At 32.7% G+C, this 16,929-nt stretch overlaps 1 pseudogene across 1 annotated transcript in view; it reads left to right on the forward strand.

The window, feature by feature from the left end:
- The window catches only part of LOC143223440 (twitchin-like), a 255,270-nt pseudogene that overhangs the window by 73,075 nt on the left and 165,266 nt on the right, over nucleotides 1–16,929 (forward strand). The window contains exons 5-9 of the transcript XR_013012917.1: nucleotides 7,936–8,098; nucleotides 15,106–15,247; nucleotides 15,843–15,975; nucleotides 16,329–16,513; nucleotides 16,764–16,782. The product of XR_013012917.1 is annotated as a twitchin-like (transcript). The remainder of the gene's footprint in view (nucleotides 1–7,935; nucleotides 8,099–15,105; nucleotides 15,248–15,842; nucleotides 15,976–16,328; nucleotides 16,514–16,763; nucleotides 16,783–16,929) is intronic.

Below are 16,929 nucleotides of genomic sequence, written 5' to 3' on the forward strand. Positions count from 1 at the left end.
ACAAACGTAACCGAGTTGTGAGGGGTTTTATTTACCGGTTTTCACTTCTGATTCACGGTTTTCTCTAATGTGTCAGATTACACAAACAATCGATACGTCTCCCGGAGGGATAGCTGTATATCTACAGACTGACAACGCTAAAATCCGAAACTCGATTCCCTCCAGTGGACACAGCATATAGCTCGATGCAATTTTTCTATAAGAACAGTACATACGCTGCTTGTTTCAGCTCGCTAATCTTTCAGTTTTCTATTGTTGTTCTTATTTTTTCCCACTACGTGGGTTGAGAAAAATAATCTGAAGATTAGTGTAAGTCACTAAGTCTAATGTCACATCCCTAATGAAAGATTTGTGTACATTTATTTCAATATACACATATATTTCTTTTATTTCAGTCATATCTATTGCCCTCCGGTAGCTCAGCGATAGGCTCAAGGTGTACTGTTGCAACAATTTAGGGCTCGATCCCTAAACTAAGTACAACATTTATAACTCTTTTGAGTAGTTTGTACTAACCAACAAACAACGAAAATGATTATTGAATTACTGAAACATACGATTCTAAATAACATGCAGAGATAGTATTTAGTTATTTTTGACAACGATTCACTTGTGGTTTGCCCTTTTTTTTGTTTTTTTTTTAAATCACCAAGGCCATTAATATGGTAAATATTTTTGAAATCATAACCAATATTTAAAAGTATTTATACCTCAATAACTATATGCTCTGCGGGAGCTCATAGGCACTTTAAGAATCACAGATTTATTCAGAACAGTTTAAAAATGATACACGATGCCGTAGAAAGCACTCAATGTGTTCTCCGGTATCCTCAGACCGTTTCTAAGCCTATCCGCTTCCTTAGACAGCTTATCAAGCCTATTTCTAAATGAAGCTACTGCAAACATTATTTGTTGAGGAATCTGTTAGCTGATCCTCGCAATATCATTTCTAATGGCCTTTTCTAACACATCCCGCAAATTTCGTGGACTGTTCTAACAGACATGCCAATTGACGAAACTCTTCAGCCGAGAATTTGTTGTTGCAAAGTCCGATGATTTCGCTGGCCAGTTCTGTTTAAAGTACTAGTTTATGATTCTGTATTCAGTGTATGTTAGAATCCTTTTAACAGGACAGTAAATATGTTTGGCCTCGCTGTTTTGTTGGAAGTTGACGCTTCATTTTTCTGACTGTAGAATAATGTACTTTTACATTTACTGATAACGGACTGCAATTATTGAAACTGTTTAGAAACTCTCTTAACCATATCAAGTACGGTAATACATAATGGTAGGAATTGTAACAAAATAAAATGGCAGCCATAGATATCGCCCGTTTAAAATTACATTTATTGTTTTTTGAGTTGAGCACAAAGCTACACAATGGACTATCTGTACTCTGCCCACCACGGGTATCGAAATCCGGCTTTTAGCGTTGTAAGTCCGCAGACATACCGCTGAGCCACTGGGGGGCAAAATTACATTTTAAATGTATGAATATTAGAAATGACTATTTCACAGTATTGACTGGCCAAGCCTAAAGCTCATTATACTTATAAAACCACCTAAATCTCTATATACATGTTTGTGGAGTGAATCAAAATTTCATTATTTAAACGTAAGTGACTTTTTCAAACATGTTCACAGAAAAAAATGACGAATCTTATTGCTCCAATTCTTTCACAGATTTATTTCGTCGGGGTCCCAGTGATTCCTTTTCAGTAAATCTGTATAGGCAGATCGGTAGAGAACCTGATGAGTAATAAAATCGAATCGGGTATACACGCTTGGTATTGCCAGCGGACAAAAATATATCTACTAAAAAGAAAACAAGCACAATAAAAAGAAAATGTTAAAATTCATGAAGAGATATGGGTTTGATAAATTTTGTCTTTATAAATTTAAAGAAACATATTATACTTGTCCAATCTGTTTCAAATAAAACATGGTGCAGTTTTATTTTTATACGTTATGTTCGTTTGAAGCATAGTTTCTGAATACTTGTTTTCTTATGATTACTGCACTTCACAGCTTGTAAACACACACGTCTTTTGCCATTGATTTTGAGTCCGGCATGATTAGGTGGTTAAGGTACTCGACTCGTAATCCGAGGGTCGCGGGTTCGAAATCCGGTCGCATCAAACATGCTCGCCCTTTCAGCCGTGGGGGCGTCATAATGATACGATCAATCCCACTATTCGTTAGTAAAAGAACAGCCCAGGAGTTGGCGGTGGGTGATGATGACTAGCTGCCTTCCCTCTAGTTTTACACTATTCAATTAGGGATGGCTAGCGCAGATAGCCCTCGTGTAGCTTTGCGCGAAATTTAAAGCAAACCATTGATTTTAGAATAACAAGTTATTTTATCATTTTTAAAATAAAAATTTCGAAATTATGAGCATCTTCTATATGTTTACTCGTATATCGTTTGTTATGTGAAATGTTTGGTCATTTCAATAAATTCGTTTACAATAAAGAAAATATTATTTAACATTTAACAGGTAACGCAGAATCAAATAGTAATTATTGAAAAACAAGTTATGTGAGCAATATCTTGAATAAAAATAAAGTTTTTCAAGATAAACATTGATAAGTTGTTGATGTATTTTCCAGAGAAAACTTGTTGTAGTAACAGTTTTAGCGTTAGACGAGTTCTTGTGAATTATTCAGTAAAAGAAAGAATGCAAGGCTCATTCCGCTTAATATAATTAACGAAATAACGAAATAATATAATTTGTTCACCAAAAGTCCCACAGTTTCGTGTAATTAATGATAAGTCATACTTCACAGATAAACAATGGGCAAACAGAAATTTCACGAATGTGTTACTTAAGTTTTTTTTTTTTAGTTTTGCGAAAAGCTACATGAGAACTATCCCTATGCACCACCAAGAAATGGTGGGAGTGGCCGTTACATTATAATGCCCCCACAACAAAAAAGACGAGAATGCTTGGTATGACAGGAATTCTAAATCACGACCCTCAGATTACGAGCCGAGCGCCTTAACCACCTGACCATGTCTGGCCGTGTTAAGTTCGTATCTCATGTACGTCATTGCAAACACAAAATAAAAGTTTACAGCACTGAAGTAACTAAGCTGCAAACAAACTGAATGAACCATGTACTAATTATTCGTTAACTAACCAATTAACAAGCTCACTCACTACTTCTAGTCTAACTCGCTTTTATATTTTGTTCTAGATGTTCTAAGTTGTTGAAGAAAATCTTTAATATTATGGCAGGCGCTCGTCAAGTAACATTAAATATCCCTCCGGCCAAACAACAATACAAACATCTAAAAAGGTATAACTTACAACACTACTGAAATCCCCAAAACTAAGCATGTTTTTAAAATAAGAAAAATCCTAAAGTATTAGACTACTCAGAATCAAGTTATGGTATAGCACTTAATTTGTTCCCAACAAGGTAAACATGTGACAAACATTGTAAGGTCTTATATAAATTAATATTAAATTTCAATATACATTAATAGTCATATACGTTATTAACTATATTCCTACGTGTATTATGTATAGTGTGATATACAGCGTACAGAAAACATTTTTGTATGGTGCGTTTTTGTTAATATCGACATTTTTTAGATTTATTTGGCTTTCAGTGAATTCTTTAGAAATTAAAATAAGAATTCTGTGATACTGTATTTATTAGATTATTTTAAATAATAATAACGTTTATTAAAGAGGGCTGTAGGAATTATGTACATGATAAATACTTTTGTCTGCCTTGAAATGTAATAATTTTTTTTTTATTTCACGCAAAGCTACGCGAGGGCTATCTGTACTAGCTGTCCCTAATTTAGTAATGTAAGACTAAAGGGAAGGCAGCTAGTCATCATCACCCACCGCCAACTCCTGGGTTATATTTTACCAACGAATAGTGAGATTTACCGTCACATTATAACACTCCCACGGTTGAAAGGGCGAGCATATTTGGTGCGACGGTGATTCTAACCCGCGACTCTCAGATTACGAGTCAAACGCCTTGACCCACCTGGCCATAATAAATATTCAATTATAATTAAGTTTGCTATCTGAAAGTTACAGAGATGCATGCGTAAGTTTTGTTGCTTTTAAGAAATACCAAAAATATTAAATTTAAAAACGTACATAAATGTACTTAGTTACGTAACAAATTATGATGATATTGGTTTGTTTTGTTTTTAATACGTCCCTTATGAGCCTAGGGATGTCTTTACACTACAGTTCGTTGAATAGCTAAAGTAAGTTCAACCAGAAAACTCTCAAAAAAAATAATTTTGGGCCTGTCTTTTCCAGACAACTTCGAGACAAGTTGTCTTTTAATATATATGTAAAACAGCTGGTTTGGGGTGATTATTTCTCAACCCAAACCAGCCGATTTTACATATATATTTCTCTATAAGTGGGTTTTCTCGTCATTACTAAGTTTTCGTTTGTTGAATAATATTTTAAAGCAAAATACAACATCCTAAAGTTTCCATACTAGTTAGTATTAAGTTCTATCCGCTGGGTTTAAATACATTATCTATTGATAAAGCCACATTCTTAGCATCAGTAATTAAGCAACTGTCAACCTTTTATGTTTCTACAACCACCTTTGTACGTTTAGCATTTAGTTGAGATGTAAAAGATTTCAACTGTGATTCGGTAAGAAACGTTAAATCATCACTATAATCAGCAGTATGATGAGTAGAAAGAAACACTTTGAAAGCAGCTATAGGCACAATATTTTACTTAGCTTGCTGCATAATATCTACCAATGTTGTTCTAAACTTGTGGTTGACCGTTAAGCTCGTGATGCGATGAATTTTTTCAGCTCCAACACTAAAAGAATGCAGAGAAGTTTTAGCCAATACAAATGTCCAAAAAAGTTCATTTCAAATGAAGTAAAACAAGATTGGATAGCTCTTTTTTTATTATTTCAACAATAGTATCTCCCATTCGCTGGGGAAAGGCCTGTTAATTTCGCGCAAAATTATTCAAGGTTTGTCTACGCTAGCTGTACCTGATATACCAGTGAAATACCAGGGTAGAGCTAGCTAGTCATCACATCCCACGGTCAACTCTTGGGCTACTTTTTTTTACCAACGAAAAGTGAAATTGAGCGTTATATTATAACGACCCTACAGCTAAAAAGGCAACCTTATTTGGTAAGATGATGAACGGAACCCGCAGGTTGCGAGTTGAGTGTTCTTACCACTTGGCTATGCCAGACCCAGATAGATATTAAAGAATATGATTTAATTTGCATGTCTTATTTTTAAAAATAACAAATAAATCATTATGAATACGTATGTTACGCTACACACTACAGATCGTAAAGGTATAATCCAGCGTAGCTCATGGTTAACGCGCCCGGATGTGAATTCAAAGGTTCGAAGAAGAAGAATGTCGTCGGTGTTTGGGTAATAAAAGTTCATACCCTGGAGGGTCAGGTTCTCTATGACCTCTTCCCCCTCCCCGTACTTATGTTCTTGACGAATTTTATAACAGTGGAACTGAATATTATTCTGATCCTTTTCAGGGCAATGTCCATGTATTGTGGCACATATATAGTGATTATTTTATTCTATCAGCAGAATGTCAAATTTGATGGTAGCATTTTTTAATTATTGTTATTACTTAATATTTATTATTTTTAATTTCTTTATTTTTATGTATTTATTTATTTTTATGTTTAAAATATAAGTTAACTGGGGAGAGATATTTAGGACTAGCTTCATCATGTATGAGGTACCTGTCTAGTTCGCATAGTAATTCGTTTTTCGTTTTTTTATTACAATAATGTACTTTAATAAGAATTGGATGAAAAACGAATTACTAATTCAAAGATTTGTGGTTTGCGACTCGTTATTTAAGAAGTGCGCTTCGCACCATGGTGCAGGGTGCACTGTTTGAATTTCACTATTGGATCATATAGGAATAACTCAAGATTTTACGATGGCTGCTGTAATCTTCTGTGTTTCCTCTAAACTATAATTCTAATTTATGGACGAATATGTACAAACATCTCTTGTGTATCTTTGTAAAAAAAACTTCCAAACAAATAAATAAAAATGAGAGGTCATGATCTCAGCTGAAATACTCGCTATAAGTAAATACAGATGACCTAGTATTATGGGCTACCGACATTTCTGTGTTATATCTTATAGAGTAAACGGCATTACTTTGTCTAAGTTATTTTTCAAGGACCATAACCATTGTTCACACTTACCAGCTGAGCAAAACCTGTAGATTAAGTCCATTTGATTCACTTTTCCATGCTTATTCAGGTTTCCTCAAATTTTTATAAATTATTTATTTTGTGTGTTTGTGTATTCTTATAGCAAAACCACATTGGGTTATCTACTGAGCCCACCGAGGGGAATCGAACCCCTGATTTTAGCGTTGTAAATTTGTAAACATACCGCTGTACTAGCGGGATGTTGTTTATTTTGTTAAGTAATGAATTTTGTAAATATATGCTATTAGGTCATTATTGCCGAATTTATTCAGGAACAATTTTTAAGTGTATAAAAATCGGTGTAACACTGAAAAGTCCTTATACATATTTCTACGGAATAAGACAAAAATCTTCCTGATGCGTGAAACACCAAATATTTTTCTTATAAGATACGGTACTTCCCATGTGTATAATATTTATATTGAAATTGTTCCTATTGTTGTTCTGGTTCTTTCGGATTATTGTATAAAAAAGTGTACAAAGTCAGTTTCATTGAGCGATAACGAAAACGGTTTATTGCTTAAAGTTCTACAAGTTATTTTGACTAATGCTCGCTTATAGGCCAAAGAATTTCATATACGCTAACGCAGCAGTTGTACTTATTTGCTAATTTCATATGGTTCATGTATGTATATATCACATCCTGAGACTTCGTTAAAACACAAGCTCAATATGCACAAAATTTTAGTAGCACATAAACTTACAAATAACTTTACTAACTTAATAATCTATCCACTAGTGTAACACTTTGAATTCAATCCTCAAATTTTATCTGTCGTTTTATATTGATTTTGTCATTTCTTTAACTTTCCTCAAGGCCCGGCATGGCCAGTTGGGTTAAGGCTTTCGACTCGTAATCTGACGGTCGCGGCTTCGAATCCCCGTCGCACCAAACATGCTCGCCCTTTCAGCCATGGGGGCGTTATAATGTGCGGCCAATCCCACTATTCGTTGGTAAAAGAGTAGCCCAAGAGTTGGCGGTGGGTGGTGATGACTAGCTGCCTTCCCTCTAGTCTTACACTACTAAATTAGGGACGGCAAGCGCACAAAGCCCTCGAGTAGCTTTGCGCGAAATTAAAAAAAGAAACAAAACAAACTTCCCTCTTTTAACTCTGAAAATCGGGTTTCGATACACCTAGTAAATAGACCACAGATATCCCATTGAATAGCTTTGGCCTTAACGAAAGACGACCAAACTTAAACTTTCAAGAAATTTCAGGTATTGATGTACGGTCTCATCACATGACCTCTAAAGTTATTCAACCTTATATTAAGGTTGGAATGTAATGTCTGAACTTAAAAACACAACCTTTAACAATATTTTGTAGATGTGTAACCATAATTCAAATTTTGTTAACCAAAAGATAGTCTAAGAAGGTCGAAACGTTGTTTTGTACTTTATTTTAATTAAAATTCTAATATCCGTACCAGACGTCTAGAGAATACATTTTAACTTCAAGTGGTTTCTCGTCATCACGTAAAATAAACCTTGAAAAGACAGACCGATAAATTCGTACGCGTGTGCGTGGAAAGCCTTACGCCGTTGATTCACCTTTTCGAGATTAAGAAACACACACACACCAAAGTTAAAATATAGTTTGAAATTGACCTAAAACAATCTAACAACTTTGTGAAGTTACAGTACAGCTTTAATTCGTATTACTTGTATTTAAAATGTGTCATTTTTTTCAGTATAAAACTTTGATTACATTTACAGAGAAATCGATGGCATTGCGCCAACGTTCGCTAAGAAGCCGTCCATTCGACAGGAAGACGAAGGGCGAAAGTTGTTATTCGAGTGTAGGATCCTCGCCGATCCAACACCAACAATCTCGTGGTATCATGATGGAGTGCTCATTGAACCCAAGGGACGATACAGGGTTGGTCTAATAATCATGAGTTTAGAATTTATTTTAATTTCTCCTAATGTTGGACAAGAAGAGATATTTTCAATAAATTTAGTCTTAGTAATGTAGCTTAAATATTTATTTATCAACAATCTAGAGTCTAGTATGTTTAGCCTATCTATTGGTATAAAATTATCAAGTTACTATCTGATGTTTTACTTTTAACGTAAAAAAATAGTTATTTTCGAACAAACTAACTGTGTTAATAAACACCTTGAACTAAATGCTTATTCTATACAAAAACAATAAAAACTTTTTTGTAAAGGTAAAATAATGTAGGGTTGGCAGTGCCGAAAAGAATGCAATCAAGAAAATTGGGTGATACAGCTATACATAGATCATCCCTACATAACTTTCAATATTAAAATTTATGTTACACTTGAAATGGTTAAGAGATCGGTGAATTAGACCGACTACGTAACTGTAGTCGGTAATGATAAAGATATGTTTTGACTTATGGTGGTTTCCAAGGCCGAATTAAGGGTTTTATTGGCCATAGGTTTTTCAACTTATTGAGGCCTCCTAGAGACAGAACCTCTACGTGCAATACACTTATAGTCATAGCTTGAGGCCCCATAATTAGTGTGAGACTCAGGGCTTCACATGTCAGTCCTAGGGTCTTATTTATACCACGTTGATTACTTCCCTATTATGATACACAAACTGCACACCAACAGTCAGTAATATATAACGTCCAACAGCAGTAATATTAAATACAGGTTTGCATTTTACAGTGTAACATTAAATTTGAACACTGATAGTCTTGTATGGATGATATATATTTAGCTATATTATATGTTGTTTATATTATTTGTCACACTGCTATTCCGATATAATTTTACATTTACAAAATGTCTTTATTACTTGTTTTGAAACACTTTTTTCACATAACTTAAAGTTAGTGTATTATCTGAATGTGTATAATAAAACTTAATATTAATTATGTTAATTTTCTTTTTACTCCTTCACTTCATAAATAATTTTGGAATTGGTTCCCTAAATATTGTATTTTATAAAAAGTATTGAGTATATATATATGTTACAATCATTTAATATGTTCATCTATTATTGACTGGTCATTCTTCTTTCACCCTATACTCATATTTTTAAAAGAATATCAGGCTTTCATAAATAAAGCTTATTTCAAGGAGGCATAACAATAGTTTACATTAGAAATGTGATTTCTTTTTCAAAATTAATACTAGTTATTACATCCAAGCGATGACATTATGCTCTGCTCAAAAACACGTAGAGTGGAATTAGGTTTAGATTGAAGTTAATGATAAAGTAGTTGTAGAGTTATTTCGACTGTAACAAGAAGAGGAAAGATAAACATTTTGGTGGGTTGGTTACTTTCTGGTTTGATATCTTAGTGATTATTTTTGCCTTGTTTTTGAGCTTTTTGGGCAGAGAAATAATTAAAAGTGAATGTCAATCATCTCTTACAGTAAACCTGTCTGTTGGTAATTTGTAACGTAAACATTTGTAATAAGCCTATTGAGTACCTTGGCCATTTCTGTATTGAAAGTCTAGTGACACTGTGATGAAATATAAGCTTTATGCGTTCAATGTCGTAAATATAACAAAAATAAATTTCGTAAAACTGCAGAGAATATTTATATTTGTTCCGTAGTAAAATTAAATAAAAATAACTTATCAATGACCAGAATGAATTAAAAGCGATGAACGTCAAACATTAACAGCTGCACTCGTTGTTCCTATACAGCAGTGTTTCCCAACCAGGGGTGCGAGATAACATTTCTTTTGGCCACCTTCACATTTATTCTTAAATAAATAATTACTGTGAGGAGTGCGAGAACATATTAAAAATTTTTAGGGGTGCGGGGCATAAAAAAAGTTGGGAACCACTGCTATGCAGCGTTATTTAAGAATTTTGACTGTGTTATTACTTCCAAGGAAATATCCGATTCCATTCTTTAGAAATGCGCCCAAGATATAAGTACTATGTGCAACCTCACACCTTATTAGCTGCTACGTGTATATTGTCTTTATGATACCCACATATAATGCGCTTGGAAAAAATCTGTGCCCATTTTATGCAGAGCAATTTTAACAGCTGATCAGCCTTTGTGTAGCGAGTGGTATATTGTTGTGTTGATTAGTAACTGTATGTGTTCGGGTGAGAGAATATTATTGCCAACTAATTAATCGTATTAGTTAATGAACAACTAAGGGCTGAACCTATGATCTCTTGTAATGTATGTATATGTGCCATGTACTTGAAACATAGGAGTGTGACTACAATAGAGTGTTACTGTAAATGCATTGTAACATAGAACAATAAAATTATTTTACATCCCAGCGCAAAAGAAAAAAACAACACACTCTAAAACAGAAAATATTTTGCCCGATTATATTTTGACTGATCATTTTCAGCAAATACAAGTTTATAAACCAGAGTTTTGCAAATTGTTTTTCGCGACAGGCATGTTGTTAGGCGTGAGTTTCATCAAACGAAAAAAATTAAGAACATTAAACAAAAAAATAGTTACGAAAGAAGGCAAAAAACAAACAAACACACACACCAAAAATAAACAACGTATACATATATGTATTGCATGTGGTGATAGCAGCGATGTCGCTGTATTCAAGGTAAGTGGGAAAGGGTGTTATCTGTCAAAAATGTTTGGGTACCACTGGTCTAAACTGTGCAGTTTTAAAGGTTGACAAAATGAATACGTTGTTTAGGGTAATGTCTCGAAGCCTAAAAGATAAATTTTAGGATTGCAGACGTTTATTTTATTGTTGTTGTTTTTTACTTCCGGTGATGCGACAGCAACAAATGCTGATTACGTTACTATAATAAATGTGAGGCAACATTCGGACTGAAAATAACAGAAAAATGCTGTTCTTTCGTACAGTGTGCAGTTAATTCATAGTACATATTTGAACCTAAACATTTTGAACAAAACGTGCATTATCCGCGGATATCTACAGTAATTTAAATTCATTAGCCTTGCACTTGGATTTGTTTGTTTAGAATTTTGCACAAAGCTACACGAGGGCTATCGGCGTTAGCTGCCTCAAATATTGTAGTGTAAGACAAGAGGGAAGGCAGTTAGTCATTACTAACCATCAATAAATTTTGGGCTACTCTTTTACCAACAAGCAGTGGAATTCACCGTGACATTATAAGCCCTCATGGGTGAAAGGGTAGGCACAGTTTGGTGTGAGGGGAATTCGAATTAACGACCCTCAGATTACGAGTCGAGTATCCTAACCATCTGGCCATGCCAGGCCGTTCCACATTACAGCATATAATCCTAATAATTAAATTCGCTATTGAACATTACACGTTATCCCTCATAGATCGCACAATGACTTGTAATTCCACAAACACGAAAGAACAATTATACAGGTAACGTAACTACACAGACAAATACATAATTAGGTGCTATAAACGGACATGGCCCTGAGATGGAAGTTAGTCACAGTAATTAGTAGACATCCACACCAGCTTAAAAAAAATAATTATTTTCAACAAACAACAACAATTCACGAGGGAAGAAGAGGTATATTTAGCACTTGACCTTCTCAGGTCTTGTAGACCTAAACTTCGATTCCCACTGAAGTTAGGCAGATGAAAGTATTAGTAGTTTCCAAGGTTTAAGTGAAAGATATCTTGTAAACATTCATATAACATTCACTGATTCAGTACAATGTCAATCGAACTTGCTCAGTGGTGAGGGTGCTTGGGAAACCGGGAATAAAGAAATTACGAACTGTAATAGGATATCTAAGAGCGACAAGTATATTTGAAAAAAGATTTAGATCAATTAGAATATGCGTTAAAATAGTTTTAAAAGGCAAGTCATGTCACATTTCAAAATACGTTCAGTTGCTTTTATTCTTTCAGGTGTATTGAGAACGAAAAGGATGAGTTAGGGTTGGAGTTGAATTCGAAGACTGATATGAATTACTAAAACTTTGTTAGGTTGAGTGAAAAGTGGTAATAACAATTTATTTTGAAATTTCAGGTTATAGGTTATTTAACAGTGATGATTTTTTAACAGAGGGGCTGGATGGCTCGTTTTCTGAAATGGATAAACTTCTTTCTGTTGTGAATGAATACAAAAAATAGTATAAAAATAGTTTTACACATAGGTTGCATGTGTAAGGGTTTACAATCAGGGATTTCAGACGATGCAAATGAAAAATTGCATAATGAACTAGGGCCTATTACCAATATTATTAGTAATAAGGACGCTGATGCAATAATTATTTATGAATAATTTAGATACATTGATTGATATTGTGTGGATCAAATAGTAAAGGATGAAAGCTCCCTGAAGTGTTTCAGCATGGTTCTCTATACCAAGTGGTCAAGGAGTCAACCAGAGAGGATGCAGTTTTAGATTTATTGTTAACCAATAAGGAGATGTGATTGCAAGAGTTGAAGTGAAAGAACATTTTATGAAGAGTGACGGTTGTACAATAAGGATGGATGTTTTGTTATGTGTTCAGATAAAATATGAACTTTTAGTTTTTAATTATCAAAAAAGCTAATTTTGAAACCATAAGACAAGTTTGTGTTTTTTGTTAGTGAATTGGAATAATGTGTTACATGATGATGGACAGATTTGGGAATTTTTAAAAAAGTAAATTGATTTTTATTTAAGATAATCCTCCTGAAAAGAAAAAGACAGAGGGAAGATCAAACTGATTACAGTTACTGAACACACAAAAAAGAAACATGAATAATGTTATAATTTCAAGAAGTTTAAATTAACATATAAGAATGATGACTTACACAACTGTAAGAAGGCTAGGAATTTGGTAAGAAAAGAAATTAAAAATCTGAAATGACTTATGAGAAATAACTGACGTTTAATATTAAAACTAATAGCAAAGATGTTTAAAATTCTGTTAAAGGTAAGCAAAATGGTGAAATGGGCCCTTAAAGAATGTTAATTTCAAAAGTTTAGTTGAAAATTATGAGATGACAAAACTTTTAAAATATTTAGTAGTAAAATGGAAGATTGGAAGATTAAAACAGCATAAATAACAAGACTGAATAATTTTTTTTAAGAGTTTTAAAGTAGGTCAAAGAACAAACATGCTAGCTTTTCTTTCTTATTTTTGGTAGGTTAATAAACAGTGAGCAGACATCTGACGAGTGAATAGCCACTACTCTTAATGATTTTTACAGGATGGGTGGTAATAGTTACTTTGGAAGTTATAGACTAGTTGATCTTACTTATGTAAAGGGGAAAATTCTAGACAGTGATAAAAATGCTCTATAAAATCAACTAAAAATATGATAAAAGAAAATCAGTATGTACTCACTAAGGTAGATCCTATCTCACTAACCTTCTAACTGTTTTTTATGAAGATATGTGCTATTTGGATGCTGGAAATAATATAGATTTGGCTTACATAGATTCAATAAAAGGTGTATACAAAGAAGTAGCTGAAAAAAATCACATTGGTGAGTGTTACACCTTAAGATGGCTGGTTGAGAGAAAGCTAAACAGTCATCACGGTCATCTACTGGCAGAAATTTTGATTTGAAGTCTTCGAAGGAAAACTTCTGAGGATAGTCAGGAGTGCTTAGATATTGCTGTTCCCCTTTGCCCTGCTTGAGGGTGTATTAGGTACAGACCTTCATTTTATTATTTTAGGGCTTCAAGTCTCATCAGTCCTGGATTTAGGTGGGGTGGCTAGTCACCCTCTTTATTTAAATTGTTTAAAAAATTTTTGTTACATTTTTCAGTATAAAAACGAGGGTGACAAAGTCTGCTACTCTTTATTTAAATTGTTTAAAAAATTTTTGTTACATTTTTCAGTATAAAAACGAGGGTGACAAAGTCTGCTACTGATTATTAATGGAGTCATGTCATTCTGCTTTGAGTGTAGTGCTTTTTTATATTTGTGCATGTTTTGTTGATAATATCAAAGCTAATAGAATTTTTATAGTTATTTATATTTATGTTCATATTGGGTATGACTTAAAGAGGTAATGAATTATCTTTTTTTACAATAAGTCGACATGCTTACTTAGCTAGAGACTAAAACCATATTCAGTACTCCAAGACCAGCCTAACTAGTAATTTTGGAAATGGAAGGTTTATTGTATGGAGTTACCTAAAGTTCTTGTAAATTTCAGTAAAATCACTTCTTACTCTTCTTTTCCGAAGATAAAACAAGTTAAGAGAACTTTATGTAACTCCATAAATTCCAACTTTTATTGTAAGATATATTCTGAAGATAAGAGGACACAAGTTTAAAATATGAAAAAGACTTGTCTCCAACTCAGACTATTTTACTGTTTTATTTTTTAACAAGATAATGGGTTTATGCAATGAATTGCTATTCACAGTAGTGGAAGTTGGCATTTATAGGTGAGTGTGTAGGGAGAGACAGCTTTAAAAGACCAAATGGTCTGATGTTATCCATATCTTACATTCATAATAATGCTATGTTCATGTGTAATATTCAGTGGGTATCTTCTTTGTTTCATGATAATCTTCTGGAAGTAATCCATAAATTTTATATGATTCACTGTGACACTTGCTATCTAACTTAAAGTAAATATTAACAACTAGATACTGTGTGGGTGTTTTTAATCAATACATATAGATAGTTTTGTATATGATTTTGAAGGTGATAAAACTGACCATGCAGATAAACTATCACATCATCAAAAAACAACTTTGTTATTATTATTACTGTTACAACAAATGAAAAGTTACTGCTCATAACATGCCAGTGTTTACACAGAATAAACTTTCTTCTTATCAACAGTTGTTTGGTGAAAAAACAATGTATGTTTATAACAAAGAAAATAATTATTTTATTTATAAAATCAGCATTAAAGAAGGATTATAAGGATGTACATAGCTGTTGTTTGTGTTAAGAAGTACTTAACTTGAAAATAAGAAGATAAATAAAATGAATTTTGTTGTGTGATAACAGAGATGTTATCTAAGATAAAAATGGTGATTTTTTTATCATTGCAGGTTATTGTTGAAAAAGATGTGAATGCATATCATTCAACACTTGAGATAGATGACGTAGCAGTAGAAGATGCTGGAAAATATAAAGTAGTTGCCAAGAACGAACTTGGTGAAAGCAATGCAGTAATTAGTCTCAATTTTGACAGTAAGTGCTTGTGTTTTTTTTATATTCCTTCATATAATTTTATTATTTGAATATCCTGGAGGGAAGTTCATATTCATATTTATAAAAAAAAATAATGCTATACTACAATATGGATATAGACTTCAATTTGTCCTCAAACTAAAAGTTCAAAGAACCGTTTTTGAACTAATTTTTTTGTGTATCACATGTTTATCATGGACTCTATTATTACTTAATTATAATGGGAGAGATTTTAAAGACATATTTGTAACAGAAGCTTCACAAACAATACAGTTGAATAGTTTTATGAACTTAGACATGTAAATGGTTTAAATTATTTTTCATATTATTTATTATTTACTCTTCACATACATTGATAAATTATCCTTCAAAAGTATCCAGTTTTGGTTGGTACTGAATAAACAAAAAAAATACAAGTATATATTAATTGCAACTTTTTACCATTGGTGGATGCTTTAATTGCTGAATATCTTGGGTTGTATGAGAACCATGTTATGGTTGAAAAAATAATATATTTATCAGATAAAATGTGAATTCAATCTGTGTAGTTGTATGGATAACTCTGGTGATTTTATGTTTCTTTTCAATTCAAAAGGTGATGAACAAACAGGTGGAGAAAGTGGTAAGCCAATATTTACAGAAAAACCAGTTATACGGCAATCAGATGATGGTAGTAAAATAACTTTTGAATGCCGTTTAGTAGCTGATCCTGCTCCAACAATAGAATGGTAAATGGATTGTCTCTGTTTCCTAGAACATTTTCCAGTGTCATATTAAAGGCAATTCATATTATTTAATATTTTCCCAATAAGGATGAAATATTGTAATTTTTAATATCTCATATGTCTTCCCATTGGTAAAAATAAAGGATTTGTTTTTCAACAGTTACTTTTTGATATAATAAGAAATTAATAAAATATGTCCAGATTATAAATCTTGAAATCTTTTATCACTTTCAATATATATATTTTCTACTAAATCAGCTTAAGCATAGTTTAATAAAGATGTGAACAAATAAACAAACAAACAGACAAAGACTTAAATGCATTTTTGTTTTAACAACCTTATTATATGATTACAGGTATCATGATGGAAAACTAGTCAAAGATGGTGGCCGGTTCAAGTATGGGCTCATCTCTGACAAACATAATCACACAGTCTCTTTAGAAATCAAAGAAGTTGAAGCTTCTGATGGTGGTGAATACAAAGTTGTGGCTAAGAATAGCAATGGTGATGGTTCTGCTACAATCAATCTTAATTTTGAAGGTATGGCTCAAGATACTTACACAACTTACTGGCAAAATAGCAGTTTTGTGTCATCATTCTTTCTTTAAAAATGCTGTAACTTGTTAAACAGAACATTTGTCTATTTCTCAGTTTCCCAGTTTAAATGTAGATATTGTGATATAATAGTTTTTGAAATAATTAGTGATTTCAGTTTATTGTATAAGATGAATCTGTACCTAGACAAATTTTCTCAAATACTAATGATTTATTTTTTTTGCTTTCACAACAGGTGATTCTGACAAGCCTAAGTAAGTATTTTTATTTTATTAATTCCATAAACAATTGAAGACAGATACCTTAAAACATATATTTTTGTTACACATGTTTAATTAAAAAAGATTTTTGTATCAAGGTAATATGAATCTACAAAACAATGAGAATATGATTCAGTGATC

The sequence above is a fragment of the Tachypleus tridentatus genome, chromosome 8, assembly GCF_004210375.1.
Source record: "Tachypleus tridentatus isolate NWPU-2018 chromosome 8, ASM421037v1, whole genome shotgun sequence".
NCBI classification, from domain to species: Eukaryota; Metazoa; Arthropoda; class Merostomata; order Xiphosura; family Limulidae; genus Tachypleus; species Tachypleus tridentatus.